The 24,528-nt window shown below is 48.3% G+C and overlaps 1 long non-coding RNA gene across 1 annotated transcript; it reads left to right on the top strand.

The window, feature by feature from the left end:
• The first annotated feature begins 21,262 nt into the window (after positions 1 to 21,262).
• LOC123025979 lies at positions 21,263 to 23,803 on the top strand. The gene is made up of 3 exons (XR_006415226.1): positions 21,263 to 21,426; positions 22,727 to 22,801; positions 23,319 to 23,803. It is a non-coding gene; the product is annotated as an uncharacterized LOC123025979 (long non-coding RNA).
• The last annotated feature ends 725 nt before the right edge of the window (positions 23,804 to 24,528 follow it).

Genomic DNA, 24,528 nt, shown 5'->3' with positions numbered 1-24,528 from the left:
GTCAGGAGCGTTTTTTAAAATATTTATTTATTTAAAATGTTGTAATACCGTCCACTACTGAGGTTTCATCTTAGTAAAAATCCTCGCTTCGTGCTTTCCTGGGAACCAAAGATTCAAGTGTGTCTACAAACTTCTCTTTCCATTTCCCCTTTTGCAACATTCACCACACAAGACACAGGAAACAGCCACATACATCAAGCTTTTCCCAGGCACTACCAGAAGCTACACAGGGAGAACCTGACTACACATGGGCTGGGTTTATGGGGGGGGAGGGGGGAGCCGTCTGTGGCTACTAGTCCTGCTGGCTCTACATTATGCACGCTCATAATGAGAGAGTTGTTGGGTCACATCCTTGCTGCGACCTGTCCTGCCGTGCAAACTCAGGTGGCAGAGGCTGTTACGAGAGCAAACAACCTTCAAACAATCCAGTGCTTGTTTTAGGGTCATGCGAAGGCTGTGGGTAAATTAAGCAACCCTAGGCTGTTACATTGTGTAAACCAGCCCAAACTCCAAAAAACATGTCTGTCTTTCATCATCTTGCTGAGAATTCAAGAGAAGCCTTTGAAACCTACGGATACTGCCAGAAAAAAGGTGGCAACCGTTGAGAGAGCCACTCACCCTCTTATATGACCTTTGTAGAAAGACGGTTTTTGAAATAAACACACCCGTATGTGAAGCTGCAACACTGGATTGTTGGGCAGAAAAGGAGGCTGCAGGTGGAAGTGGAGTACAGTTTAATAACAGACATGGAGAACAACCATAGAGGAAGGCTGCACAGTAACCCAACTGTTCTGTTGCTAGTTTGTTCCGCTGATGGGAGCAAGCGGTAAAACCTCATGCTTCATTTGCTGACTTCTGCATACCAAACTGCTATTAAAAGCACAGCATGAATCTAGATCATTTTTCTTATGTATTTTTTTCCTCCTTGCTCAGTTGAAAATCCAAGAGGACCAGAAAGCCTGCAGGCGTTAAGAAACCTGGCTGTCCACTCTTGGAAACAGAAAACTGGACTAGAAGTTGCTTTGATTTGATCAGTTCTTAGACAATGCTCTGGTTTGCATGCAGCAGCATCCAAGGGCAAATTGTGGGTTAGTTAACCCACCGTTTGCAGGGATGTGTGCTAAGTGTGAGCCACATACAATTTATAGAAACAGCCATTAAATGCACATAGTAGGTTGTTAGCATGATAGCCAAACTAAAACATTTTGGCTTATTCATGTGTTAAGCAACCCATGTTAGGCTAACTTTGGGTTGATTAACCCATGAATAATCCAAAGTGCTCAGGTTTGGATGTCATGCTAGCAACCCTACATAGGGCATTCATAGGCTGTCACTACAAAGCAGAATTGACTTACAAACAGCTTGTGCTAAAGCCACTATTACATGCGAACAGCCCCAGAGTTCTTACTGGTTCTCTTACTGGTTCTCTTCCTTTCATTCCTTCCAACTTCTGCAAAAACAAGATTCTGACATCCTTAAGGAGCTCGGCACCAAGACTTGCAATGGTCTGCATCATCCAGGCCCTGGAGACTCACCTTACCAAGGCCAAAGCACAGAGGATGGATTAACCATTAACTGGCAGTTTCTGAGGCAAGACCTGCAGGTCTGAACATGAATATTTTCCTTTTCCTTTCTGCCTCTTGCTCTTCCGTGTGGAGTTTTTAAGAGCAGATCCAGAGAGAGCAAGGCTACTTTTCTCCTCCTTGTAATCTTCCAGACCTCTTTTTATCCCCTGGATGAGTTTTGGCAGTCGGACTATTTCACTAGAGTGGTTTGCGGTTGAGATATACTTGGATCCAGGCTAACAAAGATTGCCAGCTCCAAATTCATTCCTGTGGGTTTTACAAGGTAGGACTATAATGTTTGGCCCGTCTGGCATGTAGCTTGTTAATTCCATGCAGAAATCAGCAAAAGGTTGCCCAGTTTTTCTGATTCTTGTTCCCAAGAACAGAAAAAGGACATTCTCTGGACTTCTTCAAGTGCCAAAATTAGAACACGTTTTGGTGGGTTTGCTCAGCGCTTCCTCAGCCATGGCTGGGGAATGCCCCCGCCCTGGCAGACTTTCAGATGGGCTCTGAACTCCAGAAAGAAACAACACAGTTGCATGCCACATTCTCTTACCACAGCCAGCGGTGCGTGTGGGACACACAAACCGCTTCGGAATTAACCCCCAACCACTGCAGAGGTTGCAGAGGTTTTCCTGCAGAGGCAGCGATCCACGGAGCTGCCTGCCAAGGGGTCAAGTGGCTCAGTTCTTCAGCAAAGGGCCTTCTCAAACGTCGAAGTAGCTTCTAACTCTGAGAACATCTCTCTCCTCCCTGCACGCAGAGAGCACAAAGCAGCTTCTGACTCTTAAGCGGCCTTTTCTTGTGCCCTTCCCTGTGGCCCAAAGCTTGGGAAAGCGTGAGCTGTGGAGAGCGAAAGCGGAATGAGGGCAGCCAACGCACCACGCGGAATATGCTGGAGGGGTTTATGCCCTGGCCCTCCGGTGTGTCCAGGAAGCATACCCCAAACGCACCACAGCACTTCTCCCCCCTGTCTTCAGTCTTATCATAACGCTTCTGTACGTCGAGGGTCCCCCCCGCCCCGAGTTACACATTCCCACGTGTGCTAAGCCGGGCTGCTCCGGGAAAAGGAAGAGCCGCTTCCGTGGGGCAGTGCAAACGTGCCCGGCTGCGCACGGCAGGTGCCACTGCGGGTGTGCCGAGGTGCGCCGCTGCCAAGGACGCGACCCCCTTGCGCTGCTGCAAGAGCGAGACGCGGGGCGCGGCGTGGACGCCACAGCGGCAGCGCCGAGGAGATCCGCCTGAGCTGCCTCGGTTTGCCTCCCGGCCTCCCACGCCGCCCACAGCTTCTCTCCTCGCCCACCGAAGCGACGAGAAAATGCAGCGCTTTCCCCTCCCCTTGGAATGTCTTTCCCGGCGTCCTTAATTGCTTCCTTTGTCCTTTCTCTTTTCCTGCCTCAAGGAACAACCCAAGTAGGCATCTCTGCTCAGAAGTAAACTGCGCGGGGAGGGGAGGGGGCGCCTTTGTCTTTCAGGAAGGAGCTATGAATTCCTTTTTTACAGCGCCGTTTCTTCGCACGAAAGTGCACAGATCAGCAAACGCCCGCACGGAGGCCAGGAGGAAGCCTGAAGCGTCCCCGTGCACTGCACACTTTCCCTTTGGAAGGCCTCCCACTCGCCCTGCAACGGCTTTTGCGGGTGACACGCGCTCACACTTTCGGCACAGTAGAAACTGTACTCGGTTCACCAGCGTTCGGCCCAACGGCGTAACTGTACTTTGCATAACCAGCAGCCAGGGCTTCCTGGCGGGGGCAGAGCAGCCTCCGGACACCTCGCAGATGTCTTCGTTCGGCCTGCCTCCGCCACCGGATGCGCCGAGCTGCCCTTCCCCGCGTCCCCAGGCCGCCTCGGGGCTACCCTGGCCTTGGGCTGGTTGCAGTCAGGCCGAGCTGGCTGTGGAACTCGGTGGCCGGCGTCGCGCCACCTGCGGCGAGCGGAGGTGCCGAAAGGGGAAGTGGTGCTGCGTGTGTGCGACATTGAGCAGAGCTGTCGCAACTTCTTGAGTGATGTCCTGCAGTCCTGGAAGCTGGGGAACCGCGGGCAATTCGGTTTCTGATCTAGATGCTCCGGGTTCGGTCAGGAGGGGCCTTTGCAAAGGGCGACAGCCAGCACACAGTCACCTCCCCAGCCAGAGAGTGCAAAGAACGCGAGGGTCGCAATGCTTGTAACAAATGTGCCAAAATGGGAACTTCAGGGAGTCGCCGCTTTTGCTAAGCGCAGCACCGCAAACTGCGTAGCCTGCGGCCCCCTTTCAGGGCAACTCTTTAAAGGCAGACAAGCCCGATCCAACTTCCCATCTGGACTCCAGTGTAAGCACTCGGATTCGGGGGGGGGGGGGCTCTCACCCGCAGTAGGTTCCCGAGTTTGCAAAAGGCAGCCAGACACAAAAGCAAAGGAAGAGCCAGTCTGGATCAGAGCAAAGGCCTCTCGGTCCCACTTTCTTGCTTCCACCCAATAGGATCCCCCCCCCCCGCAAGGGGAGGGGGCACATGGAGCCATCACAAATGTTCTGCACCCTGGCACGGTTCCTCTTCTCTCCTTATTTATTCATTTGATATTTAATTAGATTTCTATCCCAGCTTCCTCTTTTTTAAACAGTTCAAAGTACTGAACATCATTCTCCTGCTCCCCTGCATCCTATCCCCACAACAACAGCCCTGTGAGGTAGGCTGGGCTGAGAGTCTGGGACTGGCCCAAAATCACTCAGTTGGCTGCATGGAGGAGTTGGGACTTGAACCCGGATCCTCTGAGTCCCAGTGCCGTGCTTTTAACTATTACCCTACTCTGGATTGACACAGGGCACAAGCCATGGCTGGCCACAAACTTCAGTCTACCTAATGACCTCTGGGGTAGACCAGGAGGGAAAAGATGGTCAGGGGTTGTCTTGCTTCCCTTTTTTCAGCTGGATTTGTTAACATGGGAAGGCAGTGCTGCTCAATGGCATGGAATTCTGCCTACACAGGTCTCCTCATATTTATTTATTTAGTTTCCCATTTATATCCTGCCTTTTTCCTACAAAGGGCTCAAGGCAGCTTACTTCATTCTCCTCTATCTTATCCCCACAACAACCACCCTGCGAGGTAGGTTGGACTGAGAGTCTGTGACTGGCCCAAAGTCCCCCAGCTGGCTCCATGGCTGAGCAGGGACTTGAACCTGGATCGTCGGAGTCCCAGTCCGGTGCTCTTAATCACTACGCCACACTGGCTCTCCCTACAGATAAAAGACGCCATTGCAAAAAAGGTAGGGTAGCCAGTAGGACTGCCAACTAACCAGAGAAAGGTAGCTTGCTCCGCTCCTGTGCTTTAAGAACAGTTTGATCAGGAGAAATTGAGCATTGTTTCCTGAACAAGAAGAGAAGCAGTGGCACTGGTATTTTCCGCTGCTGTCGAAACTGTTGCAGCCCAGATGTTAGAAGCAAAAGTCAGAAAAACAAAACACTCATCCTTATTGATGTTTTGTTTCCTGAGTAACCTCAGCTCTTTGGGCCTAAATTACAGTGGCCAAAGAATGAATAAACTAAATGTTGCATTGACAATTGAGCACAGACAGGGGAGAGAGGTGCCCTGAGATTTGCCAGCCAGCTTGTTCATTTTCCTATTTTCTGTAAATCAGCTGACTGGAACAAAGCCAATAATCTTGTGCAGTGGAAAAACAATGCAAAGTATGGAAAGGACCAAAGGCGGAGCTTCTCTCCGCTCCCTGGCAAAGCTCGTGTATTCTGCAGCGAATGTATGAGAAGCAGAAATGCAACAAGTTGCTCTTTTCCCCATCACTCTCTTCCATCTCATGAAACAAAAATGGGTGCTTGAATTACTTTGAACTACAGTGAATAGCACAGGAGCAAATTTAATAAAAATGTGGCAGCCCCATCCTTAGGCTGCAGATCCCTAGTCAGAGTGAGGGAAAGCAGAAATGCAGGGGCCGGCATTGCAAGAGAATTCAGCGCCCGCTCTTTTGGGCCAGCTGCATATACAGCCCCAAAGAGGCCCAGTCTACCTACACCAAGGCCAACATCTATCAAGGCCAAGATCATCCGCACTATTGTATTCTCAGGCATGATGGATGGGAATGAAAGCTGGAGCGTGAAGGAAACTGACAGGAAGAGAATGGATGTGTTTGAATGTGGTGTTGGAGGAGCGCTCCGAACGCAAGATCTTAGATCGAATCAAGTCAGAACTTGCCCTGGAAATTAAAATGACAAAACTGAGGCTGCCCAACTTTGGATAGATCACGACAAGTCAAGACTTTCTGGAGAGGACAATAATGTGAGGGAAAGTAGAAGGCAGAAATAGAAAAGGAAGAGCAAATATGGACGGACGGACAGACGGACGGATGGATGGACGGACGGACGGATGGATGGACGGAGTCCATAAAGGAAGCTACAACCTCGTTTTGACAAGAGCTGAGTGGAGCCGTCAAGGACAGGGCTCCTTCACAGGGTCACCACAACTCAGACACAACTTGATGGCACATAACAACAGCAACTACACCTGCACCAGTATGAAACAGGGGACAAGATGTGGAGTGCCTGAGTGTCCCCCTTTGCTGAGGACAAGCCTCTGCTTGAAGAGCTGCCAGGGACCACCCTGTCTTTGGAAGCACTTCTGCCCCGGTGTCTGAGTACACGTAAAAGGCTCCCGCTGATCCTAGTCGCCAGGTGTGGGAAGCAAGTGAAGACAGTTGCTGTTATGTGCCATCAAGTCATCTCCAACCTATGGTGACCCTGTGAATGGAAGATGAAACTCAAACACTTTGGCCCCCTAATGAGAAGGAAGGACTCCCTGGAGAAGAGCCTGATGCTGGGAGCGATTGACGGCAAAAGGAGAAGGGGTCACTGGGGTCACTGAAGCGGTTGGTGTGAGCTTGGGTGGACTCCGGGGGATGATGGAGGACAGGGAAGCCTGGAGGAGTGTTGTCCATGGAGTCGCGATGGGTCGGACGCGACTTCACGACTAACAACAACAGCCATGAATGGAAGGCCTCCAAAAGGTCCTATCCAAACAGCCCTGCTCAGCTCTTGCAAATTCCAGGCTGTGTCTTCCTTGAGGAAGTCAACACTTCTCTCCTTTCATCTCCCTTTTCTTCTTCTGCCTTCGACTTTCCTTAAGCACCACTGTCTTCTCCAGGGAGTCCTGCCTTCTCATGATGAGCCCAAAGTAGGACAGCCTCAGGTTTGTCACTTTTGCTTCCAGGGAAAGTTCTGGCTTCATTTGATCTAGGACACCCTTGTTTGTCTTTCTGTCAGTCCAGAGTATTTGCAAAGCTCTCCCCCAGCGTCATGTTTCAAAGGCATCAGTTTCCTTCCAGCCAGCTTTCTCCTCTGTCCGGCTTGCACATCCACACCCAGCGATGAGGAATACAATGGTGCAAATGAGCTCGATCTCCAACGAAGCATCCTGAGAGTCGATTATTTTTTCCTCGTTCCTTCATCTCTGTCCTTCCAAGTCTCAACCTTCTTTGAATTTCTCGACTGCAGTCTCCCCTGGAATGGATGGCCGAGCCAAGGCATACAAAGCGTTTGCAGTGCTGGTTCTTAATTGTGACAGGACCTACTGACAAAAGCCCCTGAACTCGCTTCCCTCCGCACCCTTGCAAGATGCTTGTTCTCAGGCCTCTCAATCTGGCCAGGCAAAGGTGCTGAAGTGAAGGAGCAGGATATGGCCCAGCCTCTCTGCTCAAGGCTGTCTGCCCATTGAGCCAGACACTGGTGCCCAGGAGGGGGAAGAGGACTGTTGCAAACACGGTTGACTGGGAAGAAGGATGGATTGCCTGATACAGAACTGCTGGTGATGCTTGCTGGTGTCAGTGATGGCTTGTTAACCAACCTACAGAAGAAGCCCGTGGTTTGTTGTTGGGTTGCAAACCGCTTTGTTCCCCAAACCTTGCTTTCTGGGTTCACACAACACAGTAGCCCAGGTTTCAGTGACAACCTGGACTAAATCCATGTTCAGCCCTTGAGCGAAAGTTATCATGTAGCCTGAACCAAGCCTTTGGAAGCATCCTTCGAACTCCAGAGCCAGCACTGCTTCCCCCCTCCCTCAAGTTGGGTTTTGAGGGGCTCAATGCCTGAAAAATGCTGCTGCATACAAGTACTTTAAAAACATTTTTGTAAGTATAAGAGGTATTCCCAACTTCCTCACCGGAGGCCAAGTTGGGTTAAACAAGGCCAGATTTTGTTTTCTTTTCTTTCTTTCTTTTATTTTGGGGTTGGGGAGGGGGATTTGCAGGAAGTTAGAATTTCTCTTGCCAGCAACAGATTGTCAGTGTGTTTGTGCTGTTTTATCTTAAACGGCATGATCTAAGTAAATTTGCTTATTTTACCGTGGGAGGACAGGAAAGCTGCCAGGTGACCTTTGTATGAGCAAACTCATTAGAGACTGATACTGGAATCATTTTCCATAATTCATCTTGGAATGAAGCACAGTTCCTGAAGTACATATGAATCATTACCAAATCACGTCATTTCTACAGATTCTTCTTATACTGGGCATGTTCTTTCTGTTTTAATGCTTGTTACTTTTTCCTAGTTTCTCGTTTCCCTTTGAAGCATTCCTTGAACACTTGAAGCCATTAGAGTCTCTCATCTTCTGTGCTTCTGGTGAATTATTTAAATACCATTTCCTGGAAACTTCATTTTTCTCCTGGCCAAGACTAAAAGCTTAGATAGGAAAACAAAAAACCTCCACATCTTTCCAAGGCTGGGTGTCCCAAGTGGCTGAACATTAGAAAGCGCCCAAGAGGTTGTCTTAAGATGTGCTGTCTGGAATGGATTATTTATCAAGAGTTGGATCCAAATGTCGAGCTGAATCCCATGGAAGCAGAAAGAACAGAAGGAAAGCTGAACTTCAGGAATTCAGAGCAAAGGGATATTTATTTCTTTATTTTAAATATTTCTATCCCAGCCTACACGGAAATGATCGCAGATCAGCTTACAATAATAATGACAATAAACAAACAGAACAATAAATAAACAACATACGTAATAACCAACAAAAACAAAATGTGATTGTAAATCACAGTTACAATTCCTTAATCCTTAAAATAATGGGCGAATAAAAAGGTCTTGATCTGGCGCCAAAAAGAATATAAAGTCCGCGCCAGGCCAACCTCTCTGGGGAGCGCATTCCACAGTTGGGGTGCCACCACAGAGAAGGCCACTCTTTGAATACACACTTTGAATCCACATCTACCTGTTCCAGCACTAATCCCCATGGCAAAGGAAAGGGGAACTGAAAAACGTGGCCATGGGGTGAACATGGACAACGCTAGAGGAGAGGGTGCTGCTCTCAGGTGCAAGGGGCATTTTTCCTCTACAAGAGGCGTTGAATTGCTTGCTCATGACTCCTCGTTCGCTCCCTTCCTAGTATCTTCCAGGTGCTTTTCCAGATGTCCCCATCCTCCAGGGCCCCTCCCATTCTTTATAACCACAACTATTTCAGACAGATAACAATGAGGTTTTAGCTAGAAATGGCAACGTGGCTTAGCTATGCGATTTCTCTATACCACACCAGCATCTTATGTGTATGTTCTCCAAGATATTGAAAGGGGGTGGGGCAGAAAAAAAAGATGTAGAAGAGTCCATCTGGAGCTCACAAAGGATCTCCGATCAAGAGGCGGGTTAAAACGCCCATGGGGAGGAGTGCTTGGTGTGGCTTTGGGAAATTATCTCTTTCAGTACAGCCATGGAGCCAACTGGGTGACTTTGGGCCAGTCGCAGACTCTCAGCCCAACGTACCTCACAGGGTTTTTGTTGTGGGGATAAGATGGAGGAAGAGGTATAAGCTGCCTCAAGCCCTTTGTAGGAAAAAGGCAGGATATAAATTGAAAAATAAATAAATAAAATAAAATAAAATAAAATAAAAGTCCTCTAAAGTGAATTGCACTGAGTTCAACAGGGCTCCCAGTAAATGCGTGAAGGATTGCAACTTCAAGATCCTGCCATGGACTGCAGTAACCTGGAGCGATGGAATGGCAATCTGATACATTCATAGGAAAACAGTGAAAGAAAAGGCTTGTTATTTAATTTATTACTCTTCCCTCCTTTTCTCCAAAGAGATCATAGGTTAGCATAAATAGGGATGGATCCAGGATCCCTCATGCCCAAGAGGAAGGAGACTTCCACAGGGATAAATGTTCCACTTACAGAATGTCTCTTTACCTGATGCCAGGCAATTCACTAAGATCTGGCCTTGTATAGCCTTTTTAGGGGGCTGGAAGGACTGCCCTGGGAAGAAGCCCACGTCTGCCAGGACAACGGATTCTTTAAAAATTACAGATTAAGTTAGGCGCAGCTTTGCCGTCCCAAAATACAAATAAGAAGGGCAAGAAGCTGGAACAACAAGATAGTTGTTCTAAAGGACCGCTCTACTTCCCACAACCCACAGTGGGGCTGGTTTGTCAGGGTGGCTTGATGCACCAGAACAAGCCAGCCTGTGAGAAGCAGTCGGAGTTCTGACAGCACAGCCCTGCCCAATGACGGGCAGTGACACACAATAGGATACTGTGTTGTACCAACCCAGCTGGTAACAACCCTTTTGTATTCCACTGCCTTTCATTTCATGTTATCTTAATGATAAGGCCGATAAAATGGAGAAAAAGCATTCATGCACACATGCAAATATATGCTCAAAGTGGATTTCATGCTTTCTTTCAAGGTAAGGGGAGTCATCATTTGAAAAGTTGAAAAGGTTCCCAGAATGGCTTTGAAAAGGTTCCCGGAACGGCTTTCACAATCCATCTGTAAAATAAGGCAGTCCTTGCATGTACGTTTGCAATTTAAAAAGCCACAACACACAAGGAAAGGGAGTTGGGGAAGGCAAAGGGGGGGGGGGGAGCTTGTAGATGTTCAGCAGGGCTGATGGAAGGGCCCTGCTTTGCCTCTCTTCTCCCAGGGGCATCTCCTGTCCCTCCACCTGGACCAGGCCCATTCCTTTCTCCCTTGCTCCTCCTCCTCCTCCACAGAGGACCACCAGGGCCTCCCTTTCGTCTCCCTGCGGCTCATCACACCTGCCAGCCGGCCTGCAGTTCTCGGGGGGCGGTGGGGGGGTGTCTCTAGGCCCACGGAAGCCAAACCCGTCCTGGCTGGGACCGCTCACACGGCAGCAATAGAATCTTGCAACATTGAGTGGGTCCCCCGTCGAGAAAGGGAGACCTGGGGGAGTAAGGCGATCCTTTCGCTGGAAGTCCACTCAATGAGCTGTATTGACTTACCTGCTTCCTCTTTTGTGTGACTTAATAGTTTTTCATTAACTGCAGGAGTATTTTGTGACCTTTTGAAGAATAGCTCGAAAGCTGGCAGTCTTCTTGCTAATATCGAAGGCATGACACATTCATGAGGCCGGCGGAGGAGGAGGAGGAGCAGCATTCTATTGATCTGGAGTCATGCCATGGAACCCAGTCACAGAAACTGGCAACTGCTGGAAAAATGGAGATAATCGCTGTGTTTCGGTGTGTGCTTTTCTGTTTAAAAAGAGCAAGTTTCTAGATCTCATGGATGCATGGAAAAGCCTCAGACCCATGTTGCCTGTAGGGTATGCTAGATTCTTGCCTTTATTCATGCCTTTATTTATTTTATTATTTTCTATACCATTCAATATATTTTTTAGCAACCACGGTATAAAAATTAGCATTGTGCTAGATAATCTGCATCATTATATGGTTATTCCTGCTAGGCTTGACTGTGGAGGAGCCCACCAGAAACTATGGGTTGCATTAGAAGGGTCTCGAGGCCATTCTTTCACTTTATTAACAGTCGCCCCGTGTTTTGAGATTAGGCATAGATCGAAAACCACCGGACCGGCCGCGATTTCTGGCTGAGACCTTTTGGCCGGTGGGGTTGGAGCGCCCTCTCGTGGGGCATCGGCCTCTCACAGTCCGCCTCGTGAACTCCGAGAAATGACTCGAAGGCTCTGAAACGGGAAAGTTTATTTCTGTTGCAGTGACAAAGCAGCTATTGCAATAGCGCCAAATGTCACGGAGTCCACATTTCAAGACATCAGCAAGAGAAAAACTTTGACGCCCAAACTTGTCATTCTGTGAACACTTCCTTGGATCTTAGTCCAGTTTGTTTATGCATTTGATTCATATTTCACCTTTTTCCTACGGAGAACTCAAAAAGGCCTGTATCATTCTTATCTTCCTGCTCTCAATCTTCGCCCCACAACAACAACCCTGTGAGGTAGGTTGGCTGAGAGTCACTGACTGGCTCAAAGTCTCCCAGTTGGCTCCATGGCTGAGCGGGGACTCGAACCCAGATCTTCTGAGTCTCATTCCCACAGTCTTAACCACTAAACCACACTGCCGCTACTCTGCACCACAGCTGAACTCTGGGGACATACTACTGAGTAAGTAAGGGTAGGCTTGGACTTCATCCTTCATATTTCAACTACCTGCAGGAAAGAAGTTGGATAGTTACACCCTTTTGGCAGGGATGACACATCAATGACACATCATAGCACTGCGGTGATAACCACACAATGCTAAATTTGGAAGGTATATGCAACAACAAGATTTCCTGCAGTGGACAGACTTCAGTTTTTCAGGAACTAACTATCTATTAGACTCTTCAGATCCACCAAAATGAAAGACTCTGATCCCAGGAATTTGTTGTTAGTCGCAAAACTTTCTGGATCTCTCAGTCCTTCTCTCCAAATAAAAAGAAACTTCTGATTATACTTTCTTTCTGCTTTTCATAGCACAATTGTGAGGGCGGGGAGAATAATTCTAGTGCTTTGATTGTTAAACTATTGTGTAGAATGGGGTGAAGTGCAAGCATGAATATTTTTCTTGTCAGCTGCACCTGGTGGGAAAGTGGATCATGCACATGCCTTGAGAAGGCAATTAGCACCTGTGCTTGAGAAGACTCAGGATGCAGTAAATTCTGTCTATCTGTGTTAAAACAGGATTTAGCCTCTGTCTTTTACATCTCGTGTTTTTGTTTTGATGCAAGATCCATACGCCTGTTGTAAATGGATCTCAAAGCCAGCAGGTGTTTATTAACTGGTGCATCTGTGGGTGTGCATAATTTGCATACATACCAATTGGATAGGTTTCTATTTCTCTCTGTATAACCAAACAGTATTACACAGGCAAGGAGGATGTCTGTGAGGTACATACTTTCAGGGGGAACCCACTCCATCTTGACCCCGTCTCCCTCAACTGCTGATGTGTAGCTTTATCAAACCTTCTTGGATGACACTAAATGCAGGGGGAGGTCCCCTTTCTTCTGCACTGGAGAATCAGAAATCCTTGCTAATCGACAGCAAATGATCTGGAGAACTTCCTAGTCTACCTTCTGCCAACCTTTTATTGGTTTCCTTGAACTTGACTCTCATAAAGCCTCTGTCAAAGCCACTGAACTGTCTGTTTTCACCTGTTTCCATCATCAAAGGTGACTCCAAAGAACTGAATTCGGCAAGAAAAAATGCAAATTTATTTACCTATCTGTCAATTATTTATTAGATTTATAGTGCAACTTTCCAGCAAAAGTGGCACACAATACCGAATGTAAAGCAAATAATCCAAAGAGGGCATCAAGACAAATGAATTAGAAGCACAATCCCCAAACTGCAGTACACACGCACCCAAGGAATGGAAATGAAGCCCCCCACCAATACCCCCCCCCTCAACAGCTGACCAGCTATCATGGCAAATACTTGCCTCAATGAAAGGAACTGTGCTTCCCAGAGGAAAGGGGAAGCCAAGCCAACCTGCTTCTCTGATGATGGGAGAACCCAGGTGAGGCCCCTCCCCACAGAGCTTAACATGAGAAACGAAGATGCCTGTAGTCAGAGGCCGTATGCTGCCTTTAAGCCCCACCCCAAGAAGAGATGTTTTAAAAAATAAACATTAAAATTCTGGAGGGATAGGATGGTTTGATGAGCACCAAGTATGGATAGGGCCCTTCCTGTCCCTGGTCCGAATAACCCAAGCAAGAAAAACTGGAGACAGGGGGAAATGCCAATAATGTTGGCGCCAACGATTTCTTTTTCTTCCTAAAGAAACATCTTAAAAGGACTTTGGTTAGGCAGGATGGAATCACACCTGCTGTAAAGAGGTGTTCACCACTGTGCTCTCCTACCCAGTCCTCTCCATGGCTGCTATTCCACAAGCCACTGGCCACGCTTCACCAAGGAACCTGCCCACCTCCTCTGGTCCCACAGATCAATGCTAGCCTCCCCTTTTAAGTGGAGAGGTGGCAGCCAGCTCCTGGCAGAGAGGCCGGTGTGCTGCAAGGCCCATTACCCTCAGCCGACACAACCATTGCCTGGGGTGATGGAAGCTGTAGTCCCGCAAATGCAGAGGGTGCCACATGGTGGGGAAAGCCACCCACGGGCGTGACGAAGTAGAATGAGGGTGCGACCAGGTTCTGTAAAGAGAATGAATGGAAGAGAAAGGGGTGGGGAGCTGTCACTTAATTTTCTTAATCTTTGGAGAGAGCACCCCTTCCCATAAAAAGGACTGACTTCTCAAAGCATATCTCTGCGAGCAATAACAGGAAAGAGGCCTTCCAAGCAAATGCCATCAGGGTCATGCTGGCTGGCGGGATATTGGAACCTGCTTGGCTGGTTTGGCCAGTGGGCAAACAAAGGAGGAGGACTTTCCACACTGAGCATTTCCGAGAATCGCTGGCGGTTTCTGGAAGGCAGAGCATGAGGTGGGTGAAGTGGGCATCTTAGCCGAAATCAACCCGAGTCCCAAACACTCAACTGAACAAAAAGCAGCACAATCCTATACAGTATTTTTTTAAAAGCAACAGAAATGGTGCATTGAAAAATTAGGAAGTACAAAGCTAAGAGGAGTTAAAATAAAACGGCAAGAGCACAACTTGGCAATGACAGGGACAAAAATCAGCAAAGGACCTCGGAGGCCTGGGAGAACAGAAACAGGTTTGCCTGGCACCAGGAAGGCCACGACGTGGGTATGAGGCCAGCCTCTCTAGGAAGGTTATGTCCCAACCTCAGCGCCACCACCAAAAGGGCTCAGACAAGCTGTGTGCCTAATTTGGGATGGTTTGTCTCGGTTGTAAAATCATTTTCTGTTCCCCCTCTTAGTTGGCCAGAGAGCCTGGGCTGCCAAAGCTGTCTTTACCATTCCTGTGCGTTCCACAGTCCTCGCTGCATTCACGCCTTCCGGGCTGGCTTTAACAAAGAAATGCACTATTCATTTGATTTCATCCATATTTATTTCTGAGATATCCAATTTGCCCAGACACCAGACAGACGGAGCGTATCGCACCCCAGGTCCAGCATCCTCCAGATGCACTGGGCAAAGTGTTATTTATGTATTCATCATTTATTTATTTATTTAGAATATGTATATGCTGTCCTGTCGCGAAAGCCTCAGGACGGCTTACATAAAAAAATAAAAATACTATAAAATACAAATGAATTTCAGATCCACCCTGGCTGCAGATTAAAAACATATATAATCCAATATTAAAAGTTATTAAAATATTGTTGGAATAAAAAGGTCTTAACCTGGCGCCGAAAAACAAATAACGATGGCGCCAGGCGGACCTCTCTGGGGAGCACATTCCATAAGTGGGGCGCCACCGCAGAGAAAGCCCTCCTCCGGGTACTTTGCCTCCTAATATCTTTCGCGGAGGGTTCCCGGAGGAGGGCCTCTGCTGCCAATCTCAGGGGGCGGGATGGCAAATACGGAAGAAGGCGTTCCTTTAGGTATCCAGGTCCCAAGCTGTTAAGGGCTTTATAGGTAATACCCAGCACCTTGAATTGAGCCCGGACTTCAATGGGGAGCCAGTGAAGCTGGTAGAGGACTGGGGTTATGTGAGAGTAACGCCCAGTCCCCGTCAGCAACCTGGCTGCTCTGTTTTGCACCACCTGAAGTATCTGGACTGTCTTCAAGGGCAGCCCCACGCAGAGCGCGTTACAGAAATCCAACCGGGAAGTAACCAATGCATGTGTCACTGTCGCTAGGCAATCGTCCTCCAGGTAGGGATGCAGCTGATGGATTAACCGAAGCTGAAGGAAAGCGCTCCTCGCCACCACTGTCACCAAAGCCTCCATTTCAGTTTATATGCTCCAATATTAGCTTGTACTTGAGCTCTCCAAGTGGCTTACAAGCAATTAAAACAACATAACATTTAAAAATCTGTAACACTAGAACATTAGCAATAATAGCTGCAGGATTAATTATAGCAAAGAACTGGAAAGTAAAACATGATTTTCAATGGAGTGATTGGCATAGAGATGTTTGGAATTTAGGTATTAATGGCAAATTAACACGTGACATTAAAGTGAAAAGGGGTATATAAAAAAGAACAATTCTGATGATATTTGGGGTTCATTTGTTGCTTATGTTTTAAAAAGGGAAAGGACTTGAACCTTCACAAAACTGCAATTTTGGAAGAGGAATGGAACTTTTTGAAAGAACTTTTGAAAGAACTTGTAACATTTATTCAATGGTCCTGGCAGTGGCATGCAGTTCTTTTAATGTTTCATTTTAACTGTATGCTTTATGTTTTATTTTTATTGCATGTTTTTCTTTGAAGGGTATTCTACATTTTTAAAAGTAAAACATTGCACATAACAAAGCATCCAAAAATATAAACAAACATGATCATTAGAGTCTGAGGGTCAGGGACTGCCTCAGTGCCGCCCCCTTGGCTCCAGGGCTCCGTGGGACCAGAAGGTGGACCACCTGCGCATCAGCCCCACTGGGCCGCAAGGACGCTCCATCATGGCTGTGGTGACCGGGAGCCAAGAGCATGAGCTGCCCTGGAGGGTGTTGGGCTGGGGGGGCGCATCTCTGGGGTCTCCCGCAATATCAGGCTTTGAAAATTGGGCAATTGTGCTTTCCCTGAGCACAATTCTCAAGAATGGTAGGAGCGGGGCGGGGGAGAACCACCTGCCTGCCTCTTTGAGATTCTGTATTTCCACAGCTCCTTGAGCAAATAAATCCGAGATAGAGAGAACAGGGAAACATTCCTGTGCTGGTGACTTGGGGATTGCCCTAACATAATCCATCCCCCTCTCATTCTTCCCCGTCATAATTTAAGCAAGCTGCCCAGAGACTGCAATTCAGTCCTTGGAGCAGTGCAGACAGGCCCGGACGAGGCAGCCGCTGCGATGGGGAGAGCTTTCGCCTGGGTGCTGTTGCTGCTGTCGCTCAGCCTGGTTTGCTGCTCAGTCAGGGAGGAAAGTAAGGAGGAAGGGGCGAGGGGGGAGGAGGGATGGGGCTGGAAGGAAAATTCTCCGGGCGGGCGGGCGGGCGGGGGGGGGGGGGGGGCTGGCCAAAGGTGTGCAGGCACGGTTCCTTTTTCAGCTAGGCTCCCCACCACACCCATCAGCAACCGCCAGAAGGAAACTGGATGTCTTTCTGTAGGCTACGATGGTTCGGCCATAGAAGCCCCCCTGGGGAGATTGGGAAGAGGAGAAGCTCTTGTAGGGCTCCCCTTGCTAAGTGGAAGACAGCGTGGAGGCCTGGGCGTGATGCACACCCAGATGCGCTGCTGGAAATGTGCGCGGCTGTGGCACGCGCGTTTGCCGTGGGCATCGGGGCTCTCCCGCCCCTCCGCAGGGGCTAAGGGCGGACCGGAGACCAGGGTGGTCGAGTGAGCAGAGGCAAAGGGGTGGGAAGAATTGCTCCTGACCTTCCAGTGCCGGTGGAGAAGAGCCACTGTGGTCGCCATCGCTTGCCCTGGCCGTCAGTGCTCCCTTGCACCAATTCACTCGCACGGTGTATCGCCTCATCCTTCTCCGCAAGGGGCCCCAGAGCCATCTTCCCTAGCCCAGTGCCCCACGGCTGCCTTGGTCTTCCATTCCTGTCAGCTCCAGCCAGACTGGCCAGAGGCCGGGAATGTCAGAGCTGGATTCCGACGTGACCAAACTGTACCAGGTTGGGAAAGATTGCGCAGAAATGAGAGGTTTTGCAGGCAGGCCACTCCTCGCACTGAAAGTGTGGGAGCCACGTGAGGGAAATGTACACAGGCCTTCAGTTGTGCATAATAAGAGGCAGGTAAATCAACCAGCCACCTGCCCGGCTCTGCTTCAGCTCCAGCAGGAAGCCAGGAGCAAAACAAAAGCTGGGCATCCACCTTTGCCTTGGAAATGAAAGCCACGCCGCTTACACCAGCTTTCCCCACCTGGGGACCCTCCAGATTAATCCCATCAGCCCTGGCCGGTGGACAGGAACACTGAGAGTCGTCGCCCAAATTGCAGGGCCCCAGATGAGGCATAAGGTGCAGGAGACTGCACTGGCCTAACCAACCAAGATGTAGAGACATGTGCCAGAATCACCAGCCCATCTGCAAGCCCAGGTGGAGCACTTCCGCAATGCTTCTGCAAATTGCTCGGGGTGGACTTGGGGTGAGTCAGCCACAGGAGCAAGTTCTGAAATGAAACAAGAACAAGCAAGCAAACACGCAAAAAGCATGCAGGTGCTCACACAGCTACTGTGAGAAAAGATTCTAGGGAAACCCAACGGTTTCCTGTCAGCAAAGGATATTTTGGACCTCCCTGTCTATTCTAGCTGCACGCAAAACATAAAGGAAAACTAGCTTAGGACCAGAGGAAAGAATGTAAATTGGCAGAAGACACCCCAGTAATTTAAGATATGCAAGTCATACTGCCATAAAGCAGCCATGGACTGAATGACCCCAGAAGAAAGTACAAAAGAAGGACTGCAACTGAATATTATGAAAACAAAAAGTGAAGAAATCAAAATTATGATGGATTTGGTTATACCTTGGTATACCTTGGCTCAGACATCCATTCAAGGGGAGTTTGTAGCCAAGAAAGTTGAAGACTGAGAGTTGGAAGGGCAGCAATGAAGGAACTAGAAAAGATCATAGAATAGTAGAGTTGGAAGGGGCCATGAAGGTCATCCAGCCCACCCCCTGCTACTGCAGGACACCAAGTTACACCATCCCACTCAGAGGGCTGTCCAGGTTCTTTCTGAATGCCTCCAGTGTGGGAGAGCCCCCCACCTCTCCAGGCAGCTGATCCCAGTGTCGTGTTGCTCTGACAATGAGGAAGCTTTTCCTGATGTCCAGCCAAAATCTGGGTTGCCGAAACTTGAGTTGGTTATTCCGTGTCCTACACTCTGGCATCAGCAAGAAGAGTTCTTGACCTTCCTCTTTGATAGTCAAGCATATGGATGTTTCACTAGAAAAGAAGGGCAAGGTCATTCAAACTACTACATTCCTGATTGTTATGGTTGGGTATGAAAGCTGGTCAGTGAAGGAGGAAGATGGGAAGAAAATGGATGCTTTCAAAACATGGTCCTGGAGGAGAGTTTTGTGAATAATCTGGGCTGACAGACAGACAAGGGGGTCCTAGATCAAATCAAACCCGAAGCCAAAGCTAAAATGACAAAACTGAGGCTGTCTTACTTTGGGAACTTCATGAGAAGGTAAGACTCACCGGAGAAGACAATCACACAAAGGAAAGCTGAAGGCATAAGAAGAAAAGGAAGACCAAAGAAGAGATGAACTGACTGCATAAGGGAACCACAGTCTTGAATTTAGGACAGCTAAGTGGCAATGTCAAGGACAGAACATTTTGAAGGGTTTGTAGGGTCAAGCATAAGTTGGAGATGACTTGATGGCACGTAACAGGAATCACTCACACATCATAAGGGGACCAGCATAGTGTTAGTCACAGACTCGCAGTCCAGCCTATCTCACAGTGTTGCTTTTGTGGGTGTAAGACTGAGAGCAGGAGGAGAATTATATGCTGCTTTGCATTCTTTACAAGAAAAGGTGGAATATAAATCTAATAGATAAATAAATTTGAGAGGAGGTGACTGCTAAGAATATTGGGTTTAAGCCATTTAGCGCTTTATAGATTTCACTTAGAATTGGGCTTGGATGAAAACCCAGTTCAGACCAGCTCAGGGTAACATGTTCCTGGTGGCCCATCCCCAGCAGGCACCTTGGCAGCAAGAGCGCAAAAACTGGGTTTATTTTTAAAGCAGTGATTAATACATTACACAACCATGCGAAGAAACAGGTTCAGATTTGCCAGCAACCCATTTAAGTCTAAAGCCACTATTCCTCAAAACTCCCCTGGCCTTTTCAGGCTATCTAAACATGGGTCATCAAGTCGCCCCAGGAAAAAATTTGCATTGGCAGGATTCCTGCGACTTCATTCAGGGCCTTCTGCTCTTGATGGTTTTCTTGCCACAGTTCTCACTAATTCCTGCAGGAACAGAGCGGCCAAACTGAGACCACCATGTGAATCATGAACAAGCAAGAGCATGAGGCTGGATGAGGCTGCAGGACCATTTTAACCAATCCCAACCTGGGCCACCTTGGGGTGTTGGACAAGCATTCCCATAATCCCTCTGCTACGTTGGACATAGCAAAATGGGAGTTGCCGTCCAACATGTCTGGAAGCACAAGGCGAGGATGACTGGTCTATCTGGTCTGGAATGCTTGTTCTCGCAGTGGTAAACCAGATGCTGGTGGAAAACCCGTAAGCAGGACAGGAACACCACAAGATTCCCCACAAACATTGGTACTAAGAGGCATACTCCAGGCATAGCCTACCTCACAGGGTTGTTGTTGTGAGGATAAAATGGAGAGGAGGGGGCTAATGTCAACTGCTTTGGGTTTCTGGAATGAGGGGAAAAGGGTGGGATATATATGTTCTATCAAGAACCTACCCCAAATACTAAAGGTAGTATATGTCCATCATTATTGAAAGACAGTGGTAGCCTTCTAGTAAAATCCTATGTATGTTTTTTTCGGGGGGGTGGCGGGGGAAGGTCCTATAACTTCCAGCACAGTTGACTAGCAAATGCCAAGAGTTGTAGAACTGTTTTCTCTCTGAACCTGTGTAGGACTGCAGACTTGTTTTCTGTGAATTTATCTCACTTCCTTTTAAAGTCATCCAAGCTGGTGACCCATCTCTATTACATCTTGTTGCAGTAAATTTCATATTTTAAATATGCTCAGTGTGAAGAAGCAAATGAGTCCCATTTATCTCTGCCCCAAATCTTCCCACTTTACTTCTGCCAGCTGAAATTATACCACTGTTTCCTCAGGCAGCCAGATAGATCAGTGTGTGATAAATTTGTGGCATTGCTCCGTGGCAGGAAGAGTGGGTTCAGGGGCCTGAACTGGTGGAGAAGAGAATCCACCCTATGCATTCCAGTAACCACCTGGAAACCCTTCACTTACTTGCCTCCTGCCTTTGACTCGCTCTCTCTGACCTGCCCAGTGAACTGGAGAAGAAATGCAGTGTTCCTTCCCCTTCTCTGTCCTTTGAAAAAATAAAGTGTATGAAGTCTTCTCAAGCCACATCTGCTCAGAAAGAAACCACATTGATCTCAATGGGGGAAACAGGGCTGCCAGTCCCCATTGACTTCACACACCCCACCCCCCGAGTTGGAAAGGCAGTAGTGGGAAGCTTCACAGCCTACCCCTTTCATCTCCCCTCTCGCCTTCTCCTTCTCCACGATTTCTCGTGCGGGACAGGAGGCGTCGTCACTGAATTTTTCCCCTTGGAAAACCCTCTCTGCTCCTTGGTGCATTAGCTCCAGACAACCTGCATGTAGCTGATTGAGCTAAAAGGACGCCAACAAATACGAGAACGAATGGAAAGGGCCACTTCCCCCTCCAGCACGTCCTACTACTCTGGCAATTGGTTGGTGCATAACAGATCTGTGGAGACGTGCACCCCAACTGTGATAATAGCAGTGTGCATGAGCGCCACGCACACACTTCCTCATAAACAGGAGGGCAGATCGCCCCGTGTGTTTCCTCTCAGAAATGACAGTGTGGTTCTATCCCCCTTTTCCGTGTCAGAGCGAGGACGCCACTTTGATCACACAGGGAGGCTGGTGAACAGGCCTAAACGGAACCACGAGGAGTATGCTGAACGATGCCCTTGTCCAGGTGAGCCTCTCCTGCTTTGGGAAAATGGAGATTTGAGGAGGGGTGTCTGCCAGATGCCAAATTCTGCTTTCTCTGTAGTGGCCAGCTGGCACCATGGTTTGTTTGCAGCGTGGGGTGTGTCTTTTGAAAGAGTTTGCCCTTCCTGCAGAGATCTTGTATAATGTTCTGGGCAAGCCGTAACCTGAAAGTCTGGCAGGTAAGCAGGTCTTCCCAGCCTCTGCACTCTAATTCTGGATCTTCTTGGGGTGAAAAAGTGGTTTGCATCTTGACGGTCAACTTCACGTGTGCCAGCGATGGAGAACTGCAGAGCTTCAGTTTGCTTGCGGTGATGTCTGAGCAGTGTCGTTTTTACTGGCCAGATTGTGAGTTCCGCACACTGAGAGATCAACAATGATTTCCACAATGGCTGAAATCTGTAACTTGTCACTTGATAGAAGGTGCCTACTCCTTGCTGTAGGCCATCAGCCAGCCATGAGCTCCTCCACAACTTTATTTATTTATTTATTTATTTATTTATTTATTTTATTAAAACATTTTTATGCCGCCCCATTCGCCGAAGCCTTGGGGCGGCTCACATCATTAAGTTAAAATAATTATAATATAAATTAAAAATATAAATATTAAATTAAATACAACAATACAGTATAAAATAACCCGCCCTGGCCAGATAAAACCAATAATGTTAACAGTTAAAATGCCGCTTGAATAAAAAGGTCTCCGCCTGGCGCCGAAAAGCAAATAACGACGGCGCCAGGCGGACCTCTCTGGGGAGCGCGTTCCATAACTTAGGCGCCACCGCAGAGAAAGCCCTCCTCCGAGTACCCACCCTCCTAATTTCTCTCACGGAGGGTTCCCGGAGAAGGGCCTCCCTCGCCGATCTCAAGGGGCGGCTGGGCATATATGGAACATTGCCTTCCCTGTGGCCCCAAACAGTTGTGACTTCTGCCCTCCACTTCTTGCCCTTTGGCTCCAAAACACCAGACAGTCTCTTTGCAAAGCAGGTAACTTTATCGGCACTTTGCAGCTACAAGACCAAGCAACTCTGAACCCTTTGTGAATTGGAAGATTAGCCTCTGAAAAAAGCAGGTGATGGAATTCCTGGGTAGAGAACCTGTCTTCACTGGTACCTTAGAGAACTTGAAGGTGGATCAAAGGGGGGGGGGTTACTTTGTATGTGCCTTAGCTTCTTGCATAAGCCATCTGGGCAGTCAACCAGCCTTGCTGGTTTGGGGGGGGGGCACGAGAGGGCGTGTCTCTTGCCCCCATCTGTACTCCCCCTCACCCACTGATGTTGTTTCAGGTCAGCCTGAGCCCCCAACGCAGAAGAATCGCAGGCATGAGTGTCCCTGTGACAGTTTCCCTTCTTCACAGCCAGGTAAGAAAATGCTCTAGGTGTGGCCGGTGAAGGCTATTAAATAAGCACCCGCCCCCAAGACTTTACAGAGGTATACCTCTCTTGTTGTATCCTGTAACACCCATATATATTTGTCTGTATATATGTATTCTCAGTCTGTTGCACAATGTCATATGCTACCATGCAAATCTTGTAGAACCTCAAGGTCCGGGGCCAAATACAGTTCCTGAGTCCTGCACTGGCCACACTCCTCCCCCCCCCAAATCTTTTTTGGGGGATCGCAGCTTTCCCGTCGCTTTCTTCCAAGGCTTAGTGACTGGCAGTTTAGCTTTAAGCTAAAAAATTATGGTATTTTGGGGCCCGGTCCTTTCGTCTTCAGCCCTACCCACGGCTGAGATGCGTTCCCAAGATCTGCTTCTTAGACTCAGAAAGCATCAGCACCCCTGCTGTGGATGGAAATTAACTTCAGCACCATAGAGGAATATTTGCAGTTATTCTATAAGATTGATAGAATATTTTATGTTCATCTCTCCTGTAGAACATTCCCATCACCGTGGCAAGAACAAACATCGGCAGAATAAGAGAGCGAAGTGCCACAGGTTCTTGAAAATCTGCAAACTTAGGATGTTCCAGATCCCTCTGTAGCTGTTCGCCCAACAAACTGTGGTTAATCATCTCTTGCAAGAGCAAACCCTTTGTGTATGTTCCAGCCTTGAAATCTAGAAGTAACAAACCTGGCATGTGGATTCCGCCCTCGCCGCAGTGCTCAATTCGCCATTTTCCCAACGCTCTAAAATAGATTTCAGTCCAATTTAGCATGTTTTCTTTGGCTTACGAAAGCATGCTGCTTTTCTTTAATGCATCCTAATATATAAAATGTGTGTGGGCGTGGTCCCATAGCCAAAAGTATGTGAACTGAAATATTTGCTGGCATGGGGAATCAATAAAGTGTATATCTAGTATGGTTTCCATGTAAGTGTCAAACCAAATCAAAAGAAAGTCCAACGTAATTAGATACAGGATAGAATACCAAAATTAAACGCAGAATAATTTGCAGTCAGATCCGCAGAGTACTATCATATATTACTGCTGAGAAAACCTATTCCTGCCCCACAGGCTATTGTGTGTGTGTTGATATAATTGTTTTTGGAAACGAAGAACTCCATTCCTTCAACCCACAAGCCCGGCACCCACAACGCTGCTCCTGCTTCTGTCTCAGATGCCTGCAGGAAACATCTCAATTGTCCTTCGGGCATTCTTTACAGCCCTTGAAAAGACGGCAACATTTGCTGCTCCTATGTGGCCACAAGACCTCCATTACGTGCTGGAACATACCCTCCATCTGCCCCAGAAGTATCGCTGTTAGACCGTCCATGGCAGATCAAACCAACCGACTCACAGTCCCTTTTGCAGGAAACACCGGCAACAGAATGGTCCACACTCCACGGTTGCATCTGGGCCACTGGGCAGTGGGTTGTGGTTGAATGGTAGGTTCTCGTGTGGTCTGAACCCGGCCTCTCTCTATGGTGGCGTGTTTCTGCCTGCCTACTACAGTCGTGACCAGAAAGAGAACAATGCGCAAGAGCAGCGGGTGGCCAGGCAGGAAGAAGGCAGCTCTCAGGAATGGGAAGAACTGAAGGCTCCGCATCACCCGAGGAACATTTTCTCACATGCACCATCGGAGGCCTTGCATCCCGGAAAGCCCTTTGGACATAACAGCTCTATTGCATCTTGTCCGGGCAAGATGA

Source organism: Varanus komodoensis, unplaced genomic scaffold (genome assembly GCF_004798865.1).
Source record: "Varanus komodoensis strain SLA01 unplaced genomic scaffold, ASM479886v1 scaffold29_1, whole genome shotgun sequence".
Lineage (NCBI taxonomy): Eukaryota > Metazoa > Chordata > Lepidosauria > Squamata > Varanidae > Varanus > Varanus komodoensis.
The sequence above is the reverse complement of the archived record's forward strand: the minus strand, read 5'-3'. Positions and strand labels throughout refer to the sequence as shown.